Consider the following 22,334-nt stretch of genomic DNA (forward strand, 5'->3'; position numbering starts at 1 on the left):
TGAAAGAAATAATGCTAAAGGACTCTTAACTCCTTCTGGAACACTGGGACTGTTTTCTAATAGTCAGGTGAATGAGTGCATGTTAGCATACCCAAGGAATACAAAAAGCCAAATGACTTCTCACTCCAAGAAGGCTTAGCTGAATAAGGAGGACTGGCTAAAAAGAGACACATGGCCTGATTTAGAGTTTGGTGGACCGATTACTCCATCACAAATGTGACAACTATCCCATCCACCATATTACAAGTGCCACTAGACATAGGCCCTCATTCTGACCCTGGCAGTTCGAAACCGCCAGGTAAGAGGGCTGCGGAAGCGGTGCTTCATGGGCAATTCTGACCGCGGCGGTAAAGCCGCGGTCAGAAAAGGGCAACCGGCGGTTTCCCGCCGGTTTACCCCTGGCCCAGGGAATCCTCCATGGCGGCACTGCTTGCAGCGCCGCCATGGGGATTCCGACCCCCTTCCCACCAGCCTGTTCCTGGCGGTGTAGGCTGGCGGGAACGGGTGTCGTTGGGCAGTGCAGGGGCCCCCTAACAGGGCCCCATAATGATTTTCAGTGTCTGCTTTGCAGACACTGAAAATCGCGACGGGTGCAACTGCACCCGTCGCACCCCTGCAAATCCGCCGGCTCCATTCGGAGCCGGCTTCCTCTTTGCAGGGGCTTTCCCGCTGGGCCGGCGGGCGATCTTCTTGAGATTGGCCGCCGGCCCAGCGGGAAAGTTAGAATCACCGCCGCGGTCATTTGACCGCGGTGCGGTGTTTGGCCGGTTTCTGCCCGGCGGGCGGTGCCCGCCGCCCGCCGGGGTCGGAATGACCCCCATAATTTCCGGCAGATGGAGGAAAATTGACCATAGTAATTGTTTTAACTCTGGAGGACAACATGAGGTTCTGGGGCTTGCTCAAGGCGAGTGCACCCTCGGTGAGTAAGAAATCCCTACCACTTAGACCTATCTGGGGCTGTATTACTCGAAGTGCCCTGGGGGTGCAGCAGGTTTTTGTGCCTGCTTGGGGCAACCCAAGGGTACTGTGGTATTACAGAAGATGCTGCAAATGCTTGTGCGACCCCTTTCGTAATACAGATAGCACTGATGTACATGTGGTGACAGTGCTATCATTAGAGGGCATTACCTACTTTGCATGCAAATGATGGAATCTCTTTGCCTCCGTGCCATATTACAGATGTGAGCACAGAGGCAAACATGCCTTTAGAAGGTGCACTGAAAGTGGTGCACATCCAATGCGCCTTCTACAGGCAACCCTCTGGTGGGATGTAAAGGGGCCCCATGGACCCCTCGGTCATCCCATTGCAGGCGGGTGCAGTGTCTCACTGCACCCACCTGAAAGTGGATCTTTAATCTTTCTGAAAAGTGCAGGAGGGTTGCCACGTGCAGAGTGAAACACAGAGCAGCTTTTAAACAGCTTCTCTGTATTTCTCTTGAATGTACTGCTCTGGGGGCATTGCAAGTTCACAGCTGCCCTGAGAGCAACATATTCTGCCTAACAGTGCTCCCTTTAGGTAATACGGGCCCAGGTGTGCTAAAAATGGATATAGAAAAAAGTTATACTACCTCATGGAGCCCTGTCTGGCTCCTTCTTTGGGTCTTGCCTGGTGAAGAATTTTGAGAAACAAAAAAGGATCATAATGCCTTATTTATAGATTGGTGTATGGGATACTCAGCCACAAATGTGCCAGATATCCTAGCCACCTAATTACAAGTGACATAGGATACAATGCACTTGTAATAGGGCAGACAGACATCCTTCCTGTTTGTGGCTGAGTATCCCATCTGCCAAACTCTAAATCACACCCATTCTCTAAAGGAAAAATAGTGGAGCAGGGCGAGGAGAGAAATCTGCCCCAGGAGCTGAGAGACTTTGCAGCTATAAAATGCTACTATGTCCCAGATGGAGCTTTGGCATCAAATCTAATGGCTTCATTGGGAGCTCAGCAATGATATTTCTGGCTTAGAGGAACCCTCAATAACTTCAGCCTTGGATCTTGTCCCACTGGAAGACTTTGAGTTCCAAAAGTATACTAAGTCAAAAGGTGAAAAACAAAAAATGTAAACAGTGACTTGCTTTGTTATGGAGAGGTTGAAGTCACACATAGGTCCTGTCAATTAACTGAGACTTATGCTGATGCTGTGTTTAGTCAAGATACCTTTTGGCTTAAAATTTTAAAAATTAATATCTCCAGTTTGCCTTATCCAATTTTAATCATTATTTTGTGTGTTTGCTATTCATAGTCTTCTTCATTGTTCTAAATTGGCTTGTGGACGAAATGCTGTTGTTTTATTAATTAACTTTAAAATTGTTGCAAAGTCTTGAAATTAAAACACATTTCTCTGGAGATTGTCTGCTGCTTGTGCCATACCTACTAGAGGTTGAACAGAGATTCCCTGAGATTGTGCTTATTAAGCTTGTAGATTTCTCTTCTCTAAAACTGAATATCCAATTCCTGATGGTGCTATCACCTCACACAAAAACAATGGAAACGTGTAAACAAATTCACTTAAACATTGTACCCATGGAGGGAGGGAACACAGATTGTGATGAATACATAGGAACATTGAGTGTACTTACTTTTGCCAAAAATAAATTTAAAGCATGGAGAGAGATAGTGGATAGGAACACTGAGATGTAGTATGTGTGCACAGAATTTATGGAAACATTTCAATAAACCAACATGCTGACCGATGTAATACTGCTTACCTTTAACTTCCAGCTTAACAATGTTCTCTGCTACACCCAATGTATTTGCTGCTATACATGTATATTTTCCACTGCTGTATTTTTGTGCCACAGGTACTTCCAGTGTTCCATTGTCATGCATAACATAAGGATCTCCTGCAATATTGTTTCCTTGTGCTCTTTTAAACCTGAACATGGTAAAATGGTGCAATTATAGAACAAAATAGAACACGTAACACATTACATCATGGCCTCCCTAAGCTATGCTTTATGAATACCTCAAGCAAACTTGTCTACAATTGGTGAACTTAATTGTCTTCAGACAGGAAAGCAACATTGGTGGGCACACAAATGCAGAGATATGACACAGGCCCCTGCAGCACCTGCGGTGCAGGGGGTGTCAAAACCCTCAAGGTAGCCCCAACCCCACCAGCAGGCCCCGTTGTCAGTCGAAGGCTTATAAATATCTGTAAGATATAGGAGACTCATGAGTCCCTCATCACATTCTGCAGGGAAATCCCATCAGTTTGTGTTACACCACCGCACAGATGTGATACGTTTTTAAAGTATAGAGCCCTATAGAGGCTTTCATAATGAGTGTCTGTTAGAAATGGGGTTTCTGGTTGGCTAGGGTATGCACCTCAATCAGGCAGAACTTACCCACTCTAGTCAGGGCAAGGGAGTTACACGTCCAAGATAACCCCTGCTCACCCCCTTGGTAGCTTGGCACGAGCAGTCAGGCTTAACCCGGAGGCAATGCGTAAAGCGTTTGCACAACACACACATACATGTGACGCAATATCCCCACCACAAAGGAAACACAACACCAGATTATATGAAAATACACTGTATTGTACACAACGTAATTATTAGGCCAACATCACATAACAGTACTATCCTGCTACCTTAGCAGTTGTCAGAACACGTTACACATTAGTTACTCTGCAAACTAGCAGTAGTCATCACACATAACACACAGGTTACTCAGTATTCTGCAGCATAAGCAGTAGTCAGGAAACACGTTATCACATTAGCACACTTGTCATAAGAATATCATAAAACGCCCATAGTAGGAACATTAGAAAACCTATGGCAAGTTAAGCAAACATATTAGCAAGTCATGCCCATAAAAGGAACATGTGCACACATATGTAAACACATCATAGGACAGGCAGGCAATATAACATAATTACAAAGTCTGTAAAAAGAACTTTAAATCAACGTTACATTAGTCCGTTTTAAAGTACCTGAAAAATGATGAAAAGGCACCTCCAGTGCCTAAAACGAATAATGGGGCCCCCGGCGCTCTTCTGCGCAAAACGGGGGCCTCCCTGATCTCCTGGGGTTAGGGGAGGGCGGCAGGCACCTCCTCTATGACAAAAATGGGCCCCTCTGGGGTCCGTAAACACTGGGGCCCCCCCTAGGCCTCCACCGGCCCTCTCGAGGGGGGCCCAGGCCAGAGAAATCTCTTGCGGGGGAGGGGGGGTGCCACGCACCCCCTCCGGGTTGCAAAACGGGCCCCTCCAGGGGCCCGCTAATTCCTGGGGTCTCCCTGGGCCTCCATGGCCCGTCCTAGAAGGGAGACCCCTTCCCAATTGCTTCGGGCCCACGAGGGGGCCCACCAGAGTGCCTGCGGCACGGGCGAGCCTCCGATGAGGCTGCTGCCCCGCCCGCACGCACAGGGAGAGCCCTCCGGGGCTGGAGCAGGTGAGGGAGAGGCGTCCTCCTCTCCCTCCTGCTTGGAAACAATGCCGGCACCAGGTCGGGCCGGCCGGTGCCCCGGGGGCGCTCCTTGGAGCGATCCCTACCCCGGGGGCACCGCTAGGAGCCGGCTTGCTCCTCGGCACTTTGAAAGGGGTTTCCTTGCTCCCCAGGGCACGGAGCTGAGCGCGATCCTCGCGCTGAACAGAAATTACATCCCCGGTCTGCGGCGGTGATTTTCGTCAAGAAGCGCTTTTCACAGCGCTTAGAGAAATTATGCAGCCTGGGCTGCGGCGGTGATTTTCTTTTAACAGAGATGCCGACCAGGAAGCACAAGGGCATAATTTAAAGCCCGGGCTGCGGCGGTGATTTCCTTTAAGAAAAGAAAAGCGCTTTCAAAGCGCTATGGCACATCAACAGCCCAGCAATTTGAAGAAATGCCTGGATCCTGGATACAGCGTTCTGCGCCAAGGTTTAAAAAGAGCGTTGCAGGGGTCAGGGGCCACAGCACCCTGCCCCTGGGAACAACCAAACAAGAAAGAGCACAGGGCTGGTGGGCCCAGCTACAGGCCAGCACAAGGGGTGCAGATGGTGGCAGTTCCTCTTAGTGACCAGGCAGGTCACAGGTCAGCACAGCAGCAGCAGTCCATGGCGGTTTCCTGGTGAGTCCATTCATCAGCGTTCTGTGTCCAGTTTCAAGTTCCAAGAATGTTCAAATTGTGGGGAAAATTCCCCTGTACTTATAGTCAGTTCTTACAGTGTTTTACAGTGGTAGGGAGAGGAGGTTCCAGCCAGTTACAACTGGTTCTGGGAGTGCCCCCTCTCTCCTTTCAGCACAGGCTCCAAACATCAGTGGGGGGTTAACGACCCTATTGTGTGAGGCCAGGACACAGCCTTTACAAATGTAGGTGTGCCCCGCCTCTCCCTTCTCTCAGCCCAGGAAGACTATTCAGTATGTAGATGCACCTCAGTGACACCTCCACCCTCCCTGTGTACAGGCTGTCTGAAAAGTATGCACAAAGCCCCAACTGTCACTCTGCCCAGACGTGGATTGGAGTCAAGCTGCAAAACACCAGAATCATAAGCACAGATAAATGCGCACTTTCTAGAAGTGGCATTTCTGTGATAGTAATAAAAAATACTCCCACACCAGTAAGCAGGATTTATTATCACCATCACAACCATACCAAACACGCCTACGCTAGCCCTCATAAATCAGACAATACCCCTACACATAAGGCAGGGCATTTCTAATGCAATCCTATGAGAAGGCAGCACTCACAGCAGTGAGACACCAAGTTAGGCTGTTTGTCACTACCAGGACAGGCCATGCAATATGGCACATGTCCTGCCTTTCTACATACATGGCACCCTGCCCACAGGGCGTACTTTAGGGGTGACTTACATGTAGTAAAAGGGGAGTCCTGGGCCTGGCAAGTAAATTTAGATGCCAGGTCCCTGTGGCAGAAAACTGCGCACACAGGCCCTGCGCTAGCAGGCCTGAGACAGGTTTGAAAGTCTACTTCAGTGGGTGGCGCAAGCAGCGCTGCAGGCCCACTAGTAGTATTTAATTTACAGGCCCTGGGTATAGAGATACCACTGTACAAGGGACTTATAGGTAAATTAAATATGCCAATCAGGTATAAGCCAATCATACCAACTTTAGATGGGAGAGCACCTGCACTTTAACACTGGTCAGCAGTGATAAAGTGCTCAGAGTCCTAGAGCCAACAGCGAAAGGTCAGAAAAACCAGGAGGAAGGAGGCAAAAAGACTAGGGATGACCATGCGTATGGCCAAAAGTCCAACAGTGTCATTGACTGCAACAGAATGGGGGACTCCAGGGCTATTTATGTGGTATTATTTTTCAATTAACATTTGCTTCTCTGCTGCTCTGCTGAGTGGTAAAGGGTAACAATTTGGGCCAATTTTGATTGTGTTATATTGAAAGGTGATGTGAGACAGCGATCACCCTTCTTTCCTAGCCTAGTTTGTGATGGCCATACCTTTGTTGTTATTTAGTAAGAAGAATGTGCTGTCTGTTTATTCGATAAAGATTCTCAATCTGAAACCAAGTAGTGTGCATGCGGTGCTCTACACATGAATTGGTTTCAACTAGGAGCTATCATATGCTATTGACTTTCAGAAATATTTTTTCTTTAAATTGCTATAATTAAACAACAATTACAGTTATTTGCTAGAGTGCTTTCATCCATTAAAAAAAAGATCAGAAAAAGAGACCACTTTTATGCATTTACCTCAATGTTCAGAGACTGGAAACATTGTACTTATCACGTCTCTAACCAATGCATGAATGGGTTGGTACAAAAATAATACAAACGTATAACTTTGTTAGAACAAAATGTAGGTTTCCTTGTTTTTGGAGGCCTGAAATTGACAACGTTCAACCTTGCCATTTTCTCACTCCCACACCTGATTTCTGATATTAAGAACGCATTGCCTTCCCATATCTTCATAAGAGCACAGCTATCCTCAACAGCCTGTAGCCTAGGGTACAGAACCCAGACCTGCTCTCCTATTATTTTCTGTGCAGCTTGCCTAATCTGTTTAACTTCCCATATAGGCTACAATACAGGTTACATGCGTAGCATGGGTGCATCTCTAGCACTCTCCTCAATTATGATTGCAAAAAAAGGATTGACTGCATTCTGAATCATCGGCGCATATTTCCATAATAAGAAATTTGATACTCAGGGTCATAGGTAGATGCAAACCGTGGGCCAAAGAGCTGGCCTGAATGGGAGTGGCATGGGTTTGTTTCACTAAGAATGCCCTGTTCAAACATATTCCACAGTGGCGGCCGGCAGCTTTGGGAGGAGGGCGGGCAGGGCACACACACAAACACACACACAGACTCATTCTTTCACACCCAGACACGCACGCACGCACGCTCACCCATTAACAACACTCATTCCATTCAAACATGCACGCACGCACCATTCATTTTACAAATTCACACACATTCATTCTTACACGCACGCACGCACGCACTCACATCCAGTAACAACACTCATTCCATTCAAACATGCACGCACGCACCAAACATTCATTTTACAAGATCAAACACATTCATTCTTTCACACACACACACGCACGCACATCCATGAACAACACTCATAACACTCAAACATGCACGCGCGCACCAAACATTCAAAGGAAAACATAACACACATACATACACACACACACACACTTACCTTTAGCCTCCAGGTCCCAGGAGAGTTGGGACTGCTGCCTTCCCTCATTGCCTGACCTGAGGTCAGCCAATGAGGGAAGGCAGCAGTCCCAGCCTCGTCACAGAGTGGGATGGGGTCAGTGAGACTGCTGACCCCACCTCACTCTGTGACGAAGTGTCACTGATTGACACTCGCCCTGGGCGCTTCAGGTCTTAAACCTGAAGCGCCCAGGGAGAGTGTCAATGGGTGACGCTTTCCTCGTCACCCAGGGGAGGGCCTGGAGGCACCTTTCCTGGGCCGAGGAGATCACGCCCATAAGGGTCGTGATCTCCTCAGCCCAGCAAAGTTCAGCTCAGGCAGCCAGGAGTCTGCGCAAATCGCGCATGTCTGCTCCTGGCTGCCTGACCTGAACATAAAGAGTGTCTGTCAGGCTGACCTTTGTTCAGCCTGACAGACACTCTTCATGGGGTGGGGGGGGCGTGGCCCCTCCGCCCTAAAGGACGGGCCGCCACTGATATTCCAGTTTTCCCACTCAAGAATCCCAATTACCACTGCACTCCAAGATAGGGTGACCAGATTTTCAGTACAAAAAAGATGGAATGAAATAGGACTAAATGCCTGTGCTGCAGTGGCTGATGTCAACATTTAGTTTTATATCATGAAAGACTCCCTTGCCTCTACAGAGACTGCTTCACCCCTTCACCCATCATTAAATCCTGTTGTGTTGCTGAAGCCAGGCAACACAGTAGGAGACTCATTGAACAAGTAAACTCTGTCCCTGGTGTGATGAGAGAGCCGGTGTGAACGTGAGGCTTCACTGCACAGTGGGAAATGTCCATGCTCACTCGACCCTCTCTTAAAACCGGGACATTTATTTATTCGTTGGGACGCGGTGACAGTCCGTGAATAATCAATACTCTCCAGGGAAATCCGGTACACCTGGTCATCCTACTCCAAGAGGATAAGGAAGGTATTGTATGTGGATTTGGTAATATGGGGCTGCATATGTCATAATCAGGAGTAATCATTTCCACACATTGCTATGATGGCTTTGGTATTGAGAGGACCTAAAACTGTAAAACCTCTTATATAAAGAGTACTCACAAGCACTTGCTCAGGGGCTAAACAGTTCAGTTTAAAGTTTTACGGAGGACAACGTTCATGTGGCATAAAAACAAGATTAATTTATTAGGGTAGAAAAAACAATTCTAAAAATATAACAAATATGTTTCACTTTACTACCATATTCTGAAACGTACTTACAAAATATTAAATAACTTGAAAAGGTACTTTCTTTCAAGAATATATATATATTTTTTTCTTTGCACCCGTGATTCGGATGCCTTACTTAAATACCATCTACAGTTTACAATCAATTGCATTGTTTTTTTAGGACTTGTTTAAATACTGAAGAAACAATAAACAGAATTTGGAGATCTTCCTCTGAAATAGGTAGGTTTATCAGGACCCACTATATTCTAGGGCCAGGATGTAGCTTGGTCAGATGTGGGGGAGGGGTGTGAACTTCAAGATTTTTCGACAATCACACTGGCATATAATGTTTGAATCCATTACATAGTGTGAGAGGGGCCTAAGGGGGAGTGGAAAGGTAGAGGAATGCGGATTTGTAGTACTTAGTGAAAAAAACTATATTTTGTAAAATAGCCAATATTTGTCAGGACTTTCAAAGCAGAGAGTGAGTGTTTGTGTGTGTGTGTTTGTCTGTGTATATGGAAAAATTTCTGCTGAAATCCGACTGACAACTCAAAATACCCAACTGAAAACACCTGTACCTAACTATTCGTCAGAAGATACATTTATTAGGGAGTGGAAGCTATGCCCCTGACTAGGGCAATAGCGAGAAAAAATCCATTGTGTAAACAAACTTAATTCCATTATTTCTCCTTATCCTTCCCATAAGCTCCTCGATCTATACCTCTCACGACAGACTGCCCCTGCATTCCAAGGAGTCACAACGAGCCTTGTAAGGAGTGAGTGTTGTGAACTGCATAGTGTCTTATAGAAATATTTACACCAGCCTCCCTGTAAGATACTTGACTGCAAGGTTTAAGGGGTCCTACTCAGTTCTTTGTGTAGTAGTTCCTCTCCAGCGAGGTTTGCTGTCAGCCAGTACCCTACACATAAAGACAGACATAACGGAAGTTGCTGGAAAGCACTTGAAACAGACACCTGACGCAGAAGGGCAATGAGCAGGGTCTAAAAAGGACCAAAGGAAACTCTACCATTGAGCTACTGAGAGAGTAAGCCCCATAATTTAGGCCCCCAGAGACTTAAAAAGCAGCCTTCTCCATATAAAACCTTACTTGCGGCTTCAAGGATTCATGTAGTTACACTACCTTGTTCAATTAAGCACATTCTGCCGGGAGCATCCTTTGACACTACTTCACATAGATCTGCCAGAAAACCTTGCATTTGCTCTCCAGGGGCCGTATCATGATAGGCTTTTCTGGTCCAGCGCAAAGCTGAATGCCTGTTTTATGAGTCGGCAGGGCATAAAGACAGCCAAGCCAGGGAGTAATGGGTGGAAAAGCAGAGCAAAATAGGCTGATGGAGGATGCATACACACCTTCACTGAATGGACTGCTCGCTTATATGAGGCATAACGAGTCAGGAGGAAGGTACCAATGTGTCTAGAACCTTCACCTTTATAGTATGCCATAAAGACTAATGAAAAGCTTTTGTGTGGAAGGTATCTCCTCCAGCCTGCCTCATGTGGTATTTAGGCCTGGGCGGAGTTCACAGAGTCCGACTCCACGGAATTCGGCAGAGTTGATTAAAACTCTGTGGAATTTCGCAGATGCAGAGTTCCATGACCCTCGGAGTTCTGAATGTGCCTGATCTCAGAAGAGCTAAGCAGAGTTGGGCCTGGCTAGCTAGGCTCAACCCTGCTGAGTGCTTCCAAGATCGGACGCATTCAGGAGAGGACCGTAGGCAGTGAAAGCTGCAGTTTTAGGCCTCTTGTGCACCGGCCTGTCCCGTGTGCACTGCACACAGGGCAGGCCGGTGCACAAGAGGCCAGAAACAGCAATTTTCTTTCTCTGCCCATGGCCCTGGCCTGAATTCAGGCCAGGGCCATGGGCACCGAAAGCTGCCAGGCCTCTTGTGCACCAGAGCTTTTGGCGAACTCCACGCTCCAAGTGGAATGCCGAGTACCAAAAACTCTGTTAGCTCTGCCCGCGGAGTAGAGCTGCCCAGCCGCCTCTAGTGGTATTGCCCATAAATTATTGTTGTTTTAAAGTTCTAATGTGACTGCCAGGTTAAAAGCATATGGAAATATTAAACCAATTATTCCTTGCAAGTCACCCGTTTTAGAGAGAGTGGTCAGAAGGAGTGTGGAGCACTGCAGATAAAATGAGTCAGAAACAGGTGTCCCTTTAGCGCTGCCTGTGGAGCCAATGTAAGCTCTAAAAATTTAAATGAGCAGAGAAAGGGGACCTATGAAAAGAGAAAATGGAAAACTAAAATATTGTCCCACCAGCCCTGGCACTGAAAGACACCCTTTTTCATTGAGATGTGCACATGTGATCAGACAAATGCTGTCAATCACTAGTCACGAGAACCAAAGGCTGAAATAGGCTGATCTAGTGGCCCATAGTGTATTCTGTCAAGGTTAAAAGCAAAGTCTAAATGACACTCATACCGGCTAATTGCAGAATGGGTAGACCAAAGCCTTTCTATGCATGTACATGTGTATCTATATAAGTTTGGATTTTTTAATGCTTTATTTTATTACAAGATCATGGCAGACAAAAAAGCCTGTCAGGACTTCCAAAGATATTCTAGCAATAATTATTACAGTGCAAATCCTCTAAACATGGGATTGTAAAAGTGGGAAATCAGCACCAAAGTCCTTCATACAAAGATAATTTGTAAGATTTCATGTAGCAAAATACATGTGTGCAAACTTTAACATGGTACAATAACAGTCCAATCCACCCCTAAAGGGCAATTGGCTTTAAGATGCATGCTTCATAATAAGTAAATGATGCCTAATACTTTTGTTGTCACTTGTCCTAATAAACAGATCAACAATTGGGATTTGAAATAATTTTTCCCAATGCCTTTATAATTGGTTTGTCATAATCTTCTCCACAAGGCAACACTCAGGTATACCATAGTACCATTACAAATTAATTAAAAAAAATATTTTTGAAACAATATATAATCCATCCTAACAGAGCCTAATAAAGATTATCATAGTGTAAATCTTCTATACCAATAATTTGTGCGATTGGGTCACCAGTTCCAAAACCCTTGCCTACTAAATATTCTGTGAGATTTTATGTAACAGTATACCATCCTACAGCCTTTAGTACGTAGTGATAACAATCCATCCTTGAAAGCCTATTGCTTTCAATGACATGTAAGTCAGGACTACTGCCTGATCCATTTTGTTATGAAATGTTATGATAATTCTATGGAATTTGACATAATTTTTCCCAGTAAACGTATAAGGCCTATAGCTGTCAACTTGGCTTGACATCATAACCAACACAGCCGTACTGAAGCATGCATAAATTGGCAGCCATCATGCATACAATTATATAATTACAAATATATGCAAATTTACAGTTGTCAGAACAATTTACAACTACTTTCAGTAGGGCCTGACAAGGATTATCATAGTGAAAAGCATCTATTCCCCAGGGTTAGTGAGAGAGGGTGACCAACACTAGAATCTTTTCCTACTAAGGTAATCTGAGATTTCATGAAGCAAAGTATCTGTCTACAGCCTGCCACAAAGTGTGATAACAATGGACTGTCAAAGGGCTATTGACTTTAAAAAATACTTTTCACAATAAAAAGCCAGGCCTACTGTCCCTGCCAGAACGTTTTCTAATAAAAAAAATCAGACATATGGCATAAGACGTAATTTTTCATGGTGAACAAATCAGGTCTATGGCATTTATCATTGGTCTGGCACCATAACCAACACATGTGTACTGGACTGAAAGTAAAGATTACACAAGACAACCATTAGGCATACAGTCATAAAATGACTGTATGTATAGACATTTTCAGTTGGCAAAGTGAAATTCTAGCTCCCTCAAGAGGTCTTAACAAGAATTATCTCAGTGCAAATTTTCTATGCCCACGGTTCATCAGATGGGTAACCAACCAACAACAAAACCTATCTGCCAGCTTTAATACAGATTAATAACAATCCATCTTTAAATGTCAACTGACATGCTTTTCTTAATATGTATGTCAGGCCTACTACTTTTATCGTACTTTTTGTAATAAAAAGATCAGTCCTACCTCTTTTTTTATACTTTGTTTATTGAATTTTCATAAAAGAAAAAAGAACAAGTGGTACATCGTAGAAGCAGAGGGGAGGGTACAGAAGGGAAAAAGGGGAGGTCAGCAAAGTTGAGCAGATCAGATATAGCGCCCCAAATTATACTGGTTTGCCTTAATCATAAGTTTCAACAGCAGTTACAGATGCTGCATGAGGAACAGGTAATGGGGAGAGGAAGGGGTGGGAGTGAGGCATGTGGTCAAGGAAAGGGACAGGGGGCACTCAGATTCCTCAGGCAGGGTAGCCAATACCATGTTTACTTAAAGACCCCCTTAGGTCTCAGTGATGGTGATAAAGTCGTTCCCAGCGTTGACATCTGTTAAGGAGCGAGGGGTGGGTCTCAGTATATCGTCAGAGGGCTCTCCAGGTAGGAGACCAGGGGATACCAAATGTTTTGAGGGCATAAACTAGTTGGCATCAACTCCCAGTAAGTCTGTAGCTGTTCTTGGTAATAAGTCGCATCCCAGTGTTGAGACGGGGCCACTCACCTCAAAAGCAGGATGTCTGCAGGGGCGATGGTATGCCCCCCGACCTCCTGGAACACCTCTTAGCACTTCCTGGTGGACACAGAAACCCCGGCAGGTGTCCCAAAAGGAAAGGGGGAATAGAAGAGAAAGAGACAAAACACTGCCACGTCTTCCCGGTCCAGCCAGGCACCCTGTATCTTCTGGGAGGCAGGTCGTTGTTGACAGAGTGATAGTAGAGTTAGTACACTCAACTTCCTTGAAACTGAATCTCTCTTTTTGATATGGGCACAGGAGCGGTAGAAGAACACCAGGATGCTCCAGCACTTTTCTTAAATAATAATAACTGTTGGCACAATTACTAACACTGCATTACCAAAAACCCAAACTGAGTTCCATAACAATAAGTACTGCGACACTATGGCTGGCTTCACAGAGATTCACTGTTGCACATTACAATTAGAACTGTGGTTGGACTTATCATGCAAAAGAAAGACAAACAAGGGCATTAATTATATCACGTATAACTTTCCGGCATGTATATGGTTAAACTAAAAGGAACAAAAACAATCAAAGAAATACAAATGTCCACTTTGGGTTTAAACAGTTAGGGTGGCACAGTTTGGTTTGGTTTCACTGTGTGTGTGAAAAACCCTTCAAAAGCAAATTCCTCAAGCCTGAAACACAGGCATGAATGACACAATTTAAATCCAAGAGTTATGCTATTAGAGAAAGAAAAGTCACGAAAATGTTCTTTTAAAATTGCACTGTCACTTTTTGTAGTACTTGAGCTCAAGCAGATTTCCTGAAGCACATTTAGGCAAGTAAGTACAATAATAATGTAGAATGTTCAGAAATGCATTTGTCTCTTAAAGATAAGCACTCTGCCAAATACGAGGTCTAAAATACACCAGCTGTTCTAGAAATGCGCGGCGCTCAAAGAACAAACTCCCTGGAGAATACTAGTCACTTAGCTGCAGTCATTTCCAGACTGCTGGAGGAATGCCTGGTGTCAGCTGGTACAGGAACGAAGAAAAGAATTGCCTCAAAAGTCCTGAATACGAGGATGACAGCAGGGGCTGGACTGCCAAATCAGATACTGAGAGCAGGAAGCAAAACGAAGCCAAGCAGGGAGCATGCTTCACTCTGCTATTTATAGCCAATCAGGAAAGCAGTTGAGTTTCCACATGTGGATGAGTCACCACACCCAATTAGAAGCACATGTCTACACCACACCCAATTAGAAGAACATGTCTACACTTGCTCACATTAGCAAACAAGCATTGGTAAAACAAGCATTGATAAAACCAATTGTGTAACACAGCACATTATGGGGGTGATTCTAAGCTTGGCGGGCGGCGGGACCGCCCGCCAAGCGGGAACCGCCAGAAGACAGTACCGCGGTCAAAAGACCACGGCGGTCATTCTGGGTTTCCCACTGGGCTGGCGGGCGACCGCCAAAAGGCCGCCCGCCAGCCCAGTGGGAAACACCCTTCCACGAGGAAGCCGGCTCCGAATGGAGCCGGCGGAGTGGAAGGGGTGCGACGGGTGCAGTAGCACCCGTCGTTAATTTCAGTGTCTGCTAAGCAGACACTGAAATTCTGAGTGGGGCCCTGTTAGGGGGGCCCCTGCAGTGCCCATGCCATTGGCATGGGCACTGCAGGGGCCCCCAGGGGCCCCACGACACCCGTTCCCGCCAGCCTGGTTCTGGCGGTCAAAACCGCCAGAACCAGGCTGGCGGGAAGGGGGTCAGAATCCCCATGGTGGCACTGCCTGCAGCGCCGCCATGGAGGATTCTGCAGCCCAGGGGAAAACCGGCGGGAAACCGCCGGTTTCCCTTTTCTGACAGCGGCTTTACCGCCGCGGTCAGAATGGGCCTGGATGCAACGCCAGCCTGTTGGCGGTGTATCCGCGGTCCCCTACCCTGGCGGTCTCGGACCACCAGGGTAGGAATGACCCCCTATGTCTACTTAGAAACATGAAGGTTTAACCAAGAGCAGAGATATGATTTAACCCTAATCCCTGGGGATGCTGACAGATAACGCAGGAGGCACCTTGGGGATTCCTGACACCCAGAGCCAATGAGTGTTTTGGGGCACACAGCGCTCCCCGGCATATAGCTATCTTGTGCTTTGCTAGTATCAGGAGCATGCTTGCTAGCTTTCTTCCCACGTCGGGGATATCCTTAACATAACCGAGTAGCACAAGCAGGGGAGAGTGGGGAATCTGCAGGTTTACCACTTCATCAATGATGTCAGAAATGTCCTGTCAAAAAGTCTGTACAGCAGGGCAGGACCATACCATATGCAGGAAGTCCACCACAAGGGCGGAGCAGCACTGACAGTTTGTGTCTGTCCAAAGGCCCAGTCTATGCAAGTGTGTCGGAGTGTAGTAGAGGCAGTGTAGAAATTTGAAGTGGATCAGGCATGGACTGTAGTTGGGGGAGAGAATGCATATGTGTGCTCAGCAGTATTTCCATTTGTACAGTTTGGTAATCAGTCGGCATGGAGAGAGGGAGGAGAGCAGCACCTCCAGTGCTGGGAGCACCTACAAAGCCTTTGGGGAAGAGTCATGTCCAGAGAGAAGAGCAGCATGCAGCTGGAAGTATGTTAGTCTGTACATAGGGATATTGAGAGGTTCTTGCAAAGTTTGCTCTGGTTCAATGATTTGACTCGCTGGTTACACATTCCCCATATTTGTCAAGTTCAGTGCTCAGAGCCAGGTGCGAGTACCAGCCTCCTCAGCAAATGGGAATGCTGAGTCACCAACGACAGCCATGGAAGGGGCAAAAAGGGAGTTCAGGTGGGTCTTATCTTGAAACTCATGCCAGGCTCACGTTGTGCAGGCCAGCGCATCCAGTCGTGCGTGCGGATGTCGCAGAAGCAAATATAATGGCTTAGAGAGCATGCAGGGGTGAACGCTGTCAAGCTCAGGTGCTACGTGCAGTTGGTGTTGGATTGGATGTACCCAAAAATTTGCAAATTGTGCTTTTGCACAGTCATAATAGAGTTCCATGTCCGGGGCTGACAGTTCCCCCTGCTCAAAGGGGAGAGTGAGAAGTTCCCAGGACGCTCTGGACTGTTTCCCAGCCCAGACGAGGGTGATCAGGCATGAATACAAATGCATATACATATGGAGCACCACCATATTGGCTAGCGCGATTCTCCCTGTCAAAAAAAGTGGGAGGGAGTGCCATCGTTCTATTTTGTATTGGTACCACGAGACTGCCTGGCCATAGTTAGCCCTCCATAGTCTGCCAAGGTCCCGGCTAAGTCAGATTCCTAAATATCGCACAGACTCTGACGCCCAGGAGAGTGTGAATGCAGAGACACATCAGGTGGTGGCATCGGACAGAGGGAATATGATGGATTTGGACCAATTGATTGTAACACTCAAGAAGCCACCGAATCGAATTAACTCTCGTATAAGGGGGTCTGGATTATCCTGCAGGTCTTTCAGATAGAGTGTAATATCACCCACATACATGGACACTAACACAGCCCGAGATGTATCCGCAATGCCTCCTTGGGTATGGTGCTGTCATACGTGAGCAGCCAAGGGCTCCACGGCCATGGCAAACAGTAAAGGTGAGAGGGGACAGCCTTGAAGGGTACCCCTCGGTACTGGGAAGGGTGCTAAAATAGTGCCATTGATGCGCAGTTAGGCTGTAGGCTGTGCATACAGGAGTCCTATAAGTCTTGGAAACTTGGTGCTCATTCCGAATTGAGCCAGCAGCAATAATAGATACAACCACTTAAAATAATCAAATGCCTTGGTGGCGTCTAGGAAGATCACAGCAGCCTTGTAGAGTGGGTCAACAGTCTGTGCCACTTCAAAGTATGTACACAAATTATGAGCTGTCGATTTTCCCAGTATGAACCCGGATTGGTCCAAGTGGGTGATGAGGGGCAGCAGAGGGAGCAGCCTGGAGGCGATCACTTTGGCCAGAATTTTGTTGTCCATGTTGATCATTGTCAGTGGGCGGTACGAGTCACATTTGCGTGTTTTTCCCAGACTTCGAGATTGTCTTTATCAGTCTCTCCCTCAACGATGGGGAGGTCTCCCACTGCCATTGATTCAGCATACATATCAAGGAGATAGGGTGCTAAAAGTTTTGCATATTCATTTTAAAATGCAGTTTAAGACCATCAAGGCCAGGCGCCTTGTCTCTGGGCAATACCCTATTTGTTTGAACAATATCTTCAACCATGAATGGGGCATGAGATGTCATCTGTGGCCATCATCCAGCCACAGCAGCTGGAGTGTGTCAAAGTAGTCAGTGTAGGTTTCCGGAGCGACCTCGTGTGAAGTGGAATAGAGCGAGGTAAAGAAGGGAACCATTGTTTGCTGGACCACTTCCGTACCGACCTGAAGATTCTCTTGATGATCTTCAAGTGTTACTATGTAGTCACTGGCCCAGGGCCTGTGCAGCAAGTTTGTTAGGGCTCTTCCGGCCCTGTCTCCCTCAGAATAATGATGGGCCTGTGCCTCTCCCCTGAGATAGCACACCTTATGCTGCACCACCTCCTCAAATTCATCTATCTTCACTCTGATCTGTGCTAGAATGGACTGGTCCCCTGTTGCATAGTATTGATGCTCAAGGTCCCATAATTCTTCCTCAATCAAGGCAAGTATGCGACGCAGTATCCAAAGGATTCAAAATTGTTTCGCCATGCAGATTGCCCTAATGGCTACCTTAACTGCCTTCCATAGGGTGGAACAAGACTGGCCAGATTCCATGTTACGGTCAAAATAATTGACTATGGTGTCTCTCAAGTCCATCGGAAGACTTGATCCCTAAGAGAGCTGCTGGAGAGATGCCAAGAAAACGAGTACACGTGGGCAGTGCATACCTCGGTGAGTCCAAGACTTCACATTCTAAGTTGCGAGCCAAAAGTCAATGTGTGACCAAGTGTTCTGTGTTGCATGTACCTTCCCTGTCGAGTGTGTGCTTGGAGCACCAAAGATCAATTAGATGATTGTCTGTCATGAGTGAGTGCAGCAGCTCGGATATGTTTGGGTGAGATGGTCTCGTCACACTACTGTGGTCTGCCAGGAGATCTAGCACAGTATTACAGTTCCCATCCCACAAATCAAATCAAATCAAATCATTAACATTTATAAAGCGCGCTACTCACCCGTGCGGGTCTCAAGGCGCTAGGGGAAAAAGGGGGGTTATCGCTGCTCGAACAGCCAGGTCTTTAGGAGTCTCCGGAAAGCGGAGTGGTCCTGGGTGGTCCTGAGGCTGGTGGGGAGGGAGTTCCAGGTCTTGGCCGCCAGGAAGGAGAAAGATCTCCCACCCGCCGTGGAGCGGCGGATGCGAGGGACAGCAGCGAGTGCGAGGCCAGAGGAGCGGAGGAGGCGGGTGGGGACGAAGAAGCTGAGGTGTCTGTTGAGGTATTCCGGTCCCTTGTCGTGGAGGGCTTTGTGTGCGTGGGTGAGAAGTCGGAAGGTGATCCTTTTGCTGACTGAGAGCCAATGCAGGTGTCTCAGGTGTGCGGAGATGTGGCTGCTGCGGGGTATGTCGAGGATGAGGCGGGCCGAGGCGTTTTGAATGCGTTGCAGGCGATTTTGGAGTTTGGCTGTGGTCCCGGCGTAGAGGGTGTTGCCGTAGTCCAGGCGGCTCGTGACAAGGGCGTGGGTCACGGTTTTTCTGATGTCGGCGGGGATCCAGCGGAAGATCTTGCGGAGCATGCGGAGGGTGAGGAAGCAGGCGGAGGACACGGCGTTGACTTGCTTGGTCATGGTGAGAAGAGGGTCCAAGATGAAGCCGAGGTTGCAGGCGTGGTCTGTGGGGGTCGGTGCGGTGCGAGGGCCGTGGACCACCAGGAGTCGTCCCAGGCGGACGGGGTGTTGCCGAGGATGAGGACTTCCGTTTTTTCAGAGTTCAGCTTTAGGCGGCTGAGCCTCATTCAATCTGCGACGTCCTTCATACCCTCTTGTAGGTTGGTCTTGGCGCTGGCGGGGTCCTTGGTGAGGGAGAGTATAAGTTGGGTGTCGTCGTCGTAGGAGGTGATGATGATGTCGTGCTTGCGTACGATGTTGGCGAGGGGGCTCATGTAGACATTGAAGAGTTTCGGGCTGAGTGATGAGCCTTGGGGTACGCCGCAGATGATCTCGGTGGGTTCTGAGCGAAACGGAGGGAGGTAAACTCTTTGGGAACGGTTTGAGAGGAAGGAGGCGATCCAGTCCAGGGCCTGGCCTTGGATTCCGGTGGAGCGGAGGCGGGTGATTAGGGTGCGGTGACAGACGGTGTCAAAGGCAGCCGAGAGGTCGAGCAGAATGAGGGCGACTGTTTCACCGTTGTCCATCAGGGTTCTGATGTCGTCAGTGACTGAGATGAGGGCGGTTTCAGTGCTGTGGTTGGTTCGGAATCCGGTTTGTGAGGGGTCGAGCAAGTTGTTGTCTTCCAGGAAGGTGGTCAGCTGTTTGTTGACAGAAGAGCTTCCAGACCATGAGTGCCAGGCAAGCGCCAAATCTTGGCAAAGAAATCAGGGGAAACTGAATTGGGGCCATACACTGACAGCCGCTGCATTGCGCGTCGTACCACATGTGGTCACATATCACTTTCCTGGTGCACCAAGGGAGACCCTTCTGAATAATGATTGCCACTCCTCAGGCATAGCTGGAGGAGGGTGCCACGTGGCACTCGCCGAACCAACCAGCGTCCTGGTGTTGGCATTAAGGTGCAGCTCCTGAAGCAGGCAGATGTCCACTTTATGCTGGTGCATATATGCCGCTACCAAACTGACTTTACACGCATCATCGAGGCCACGTATTTTCCAAGTTAAACAAATAATGTTAGTCATGGCCAGGAGTGGTGGGGGATCACATGAGCAGATGCATTGGTGATATGTTACAAGCGCAAGGCAGGGTCAGTGAGATAGAGTGCTGGGGGGAACACAGCAGACAGCGCAAGGGCTACAAGTTGGGAGCAAGTCCCCGAAAGATATAAAATATCCGACGCGCTTAAAGTGAGCTATCGATTTGAGAGAAAGGTACCACAAGATTTAACAGCATGAGACAACATTTCCCCACCAAATGCACCCTCCTCCCACATTGCCCCCCAATTAGGCCACAGCTGCCAATGCTTCCCACAAAACATTACTGAGTAAAGAGTCATATAGTGAAAACAGGAACTCATTCTGTGGGGGCAGACAAGGGGCCTGACACCTCCCAGCCTTATCATAGCCAGGTGGCCGGAGGAATATTATACACATGGCTGAGGCTCACCAGGCGGACCCTGTGAGTGAGGGTCACAGGGAGGCGAATTAGAGTATCTTTTGCTCATGTTCCATCAGGGGTAGCAGTGCCCAGCGCGAAGGCTCATCGTATTCAAGTCAACCACAGCTTTCAGTTAGTCCTTGTCACTGGTAGTGTGGGGCCTGCTGTCCCCGTCTGCCGGGGTCAAGTATCCTTGGGCTCCGGATCCAGAGTGCGCGTCTGGTGGAGCTGTTCAAAGGACAGCTTAGCTTGTTTTGCATCAGATTTCCCCATCTCGGCCAGATATTCAGGTGGGGCTGACCAGAATAATCACTCCAGAGATTGTCGCCAAGCGCGGGGCACCTCAATACACCTGCAGAGGATGGGGACCAGCAGCCTGTGCTGCCAAGTGGGAAGTCTCCACAGCACTCCTGTTAAGGCCCCGCCTCACTCCAGTCACCCCACCAGGGGGTACAAGCAGGCCAATTGGCAGGGAGGGCCAAAACACCACTATTGCCCTGCCCCAGGGTATAGTCTGCAGTCACTCACCAGTGGCGCCAACAGTATCAATAGCTGAATCGGAGGTGAGGACAGGCAATCCTCCAGGTCCCCTAACTCCAGCAGGTCTGTGGGGGAGGGGTGCAAAATGGCCATGTAGCTTTGTTCCCCCTGGTACCAGAACAGCGCGCCTCGATATCCACTACTCAGGGCCACCACAGCAGTTGCGCAGATGTTGTCCCAGGGGGTGTCAAACCAGGGCCCATGCAGCACAGGAGAGGGGCCCTGGGCAACTCCGTCACCACAGCGGCCAGGCTTCACCACACCCCGGAGGACATCATGGGGTGTACCAGCATGCCATCCGCTCCAAGGCCCAGCCATGAATGTCATGCTGTACTCAGCTGTTGGGAGATCCAGTGGGAGGCAGGGCCATCTCACACAGCCCCAGGACCTCAGGGATGAAGACAATCCAGGCAGATAGGAAGGGCTGCTCTGGCAGGCCCCCGACCTTGGCAGTTGTGTTGCCCCGCTGTGGGTAGCCCCCTGAGGTGGCCACGCCAGCACCGCAAAGGGGTGTGCAGAGGCAATTGCCCTGGCGCAGAAGGCTTCCCTGTCAACATCGCCACAACCTCTGGATCGCTGTCGGCCCAGATGAGCACTGCCTTTTCTCCTCTGGGGGGAAGTCACCAAATACCTTACATCCCCTGCCCCCTCACCTATCTCCCAGCTTCACATGGGACCAGTCACAGCCCAACACCTTCCCCGGCAGCCGAGCAGCACATGCAGGGACCACAGTCCTCCCATTGGGGGGGGCGACTCACAGGGCAGCTGCCATCTCTATTTTCCCTGGCTCCCCGGAGGTCACACTCACCATTACCATTGGGCAGGGGATGACTCTGCAGCACAGGTCTCGGTTACCTTCAACAATTACTTCCTTGTGGGGCCGTCTGGTCTGCCCTACGGGGTCTCTGCAGCCTAGTCTCTGTCTGCAGCCACGGGCCGCCAGCTGCCTCTCCAGGGTACCAGCAGCAGCCTCACAGGGCAAATTGTTTGCAGCTGGGCATCATTATGCAGGCAACCCATCCGCACGCCTCAAAGCTACCTTTTGAGGTGGATTTCCATCACATAGGTCACTCTGGCCGGCTGAGCCTCACACTATGGTGGCCATCGTGCCATCGGGCTCTCTAGAGCCTCCTCCTACATCCTTAATCACTGACTTGCCACCAGAAACAACTCAGTCCAATACAAGCACTATTTTTAG

General features: G+C 48.3%; 1 pseudogene; it reads right to left on the bottom strand.

The window, feature by feature from the left end:
• LOC138287170 (neuronal cell adhesion molecule-like) overlaps positions 1 to 22,334 on the bottom strand; it is a 246,893-nt pseudogene that overhangs the window by 175,968 nt on the left and 48,591 nt on the right.

Source organism: Pleurodeles waltl, chromosome 4_1, assembly GCF_031143425.1.
Source record: "Pleurodeles waltl isolate 20211129_DDA chromosome 4_1, aPleWal1.hap1.20221129, whole genome shotgun sequence".
Taxonomy (NCBI): domain Eukaryota; kingdom Metazoa; phylum Chordata; class Amphibia; order Caudata; family Salamandridae; genus Pleurodeles; species Pleurodeles waltl.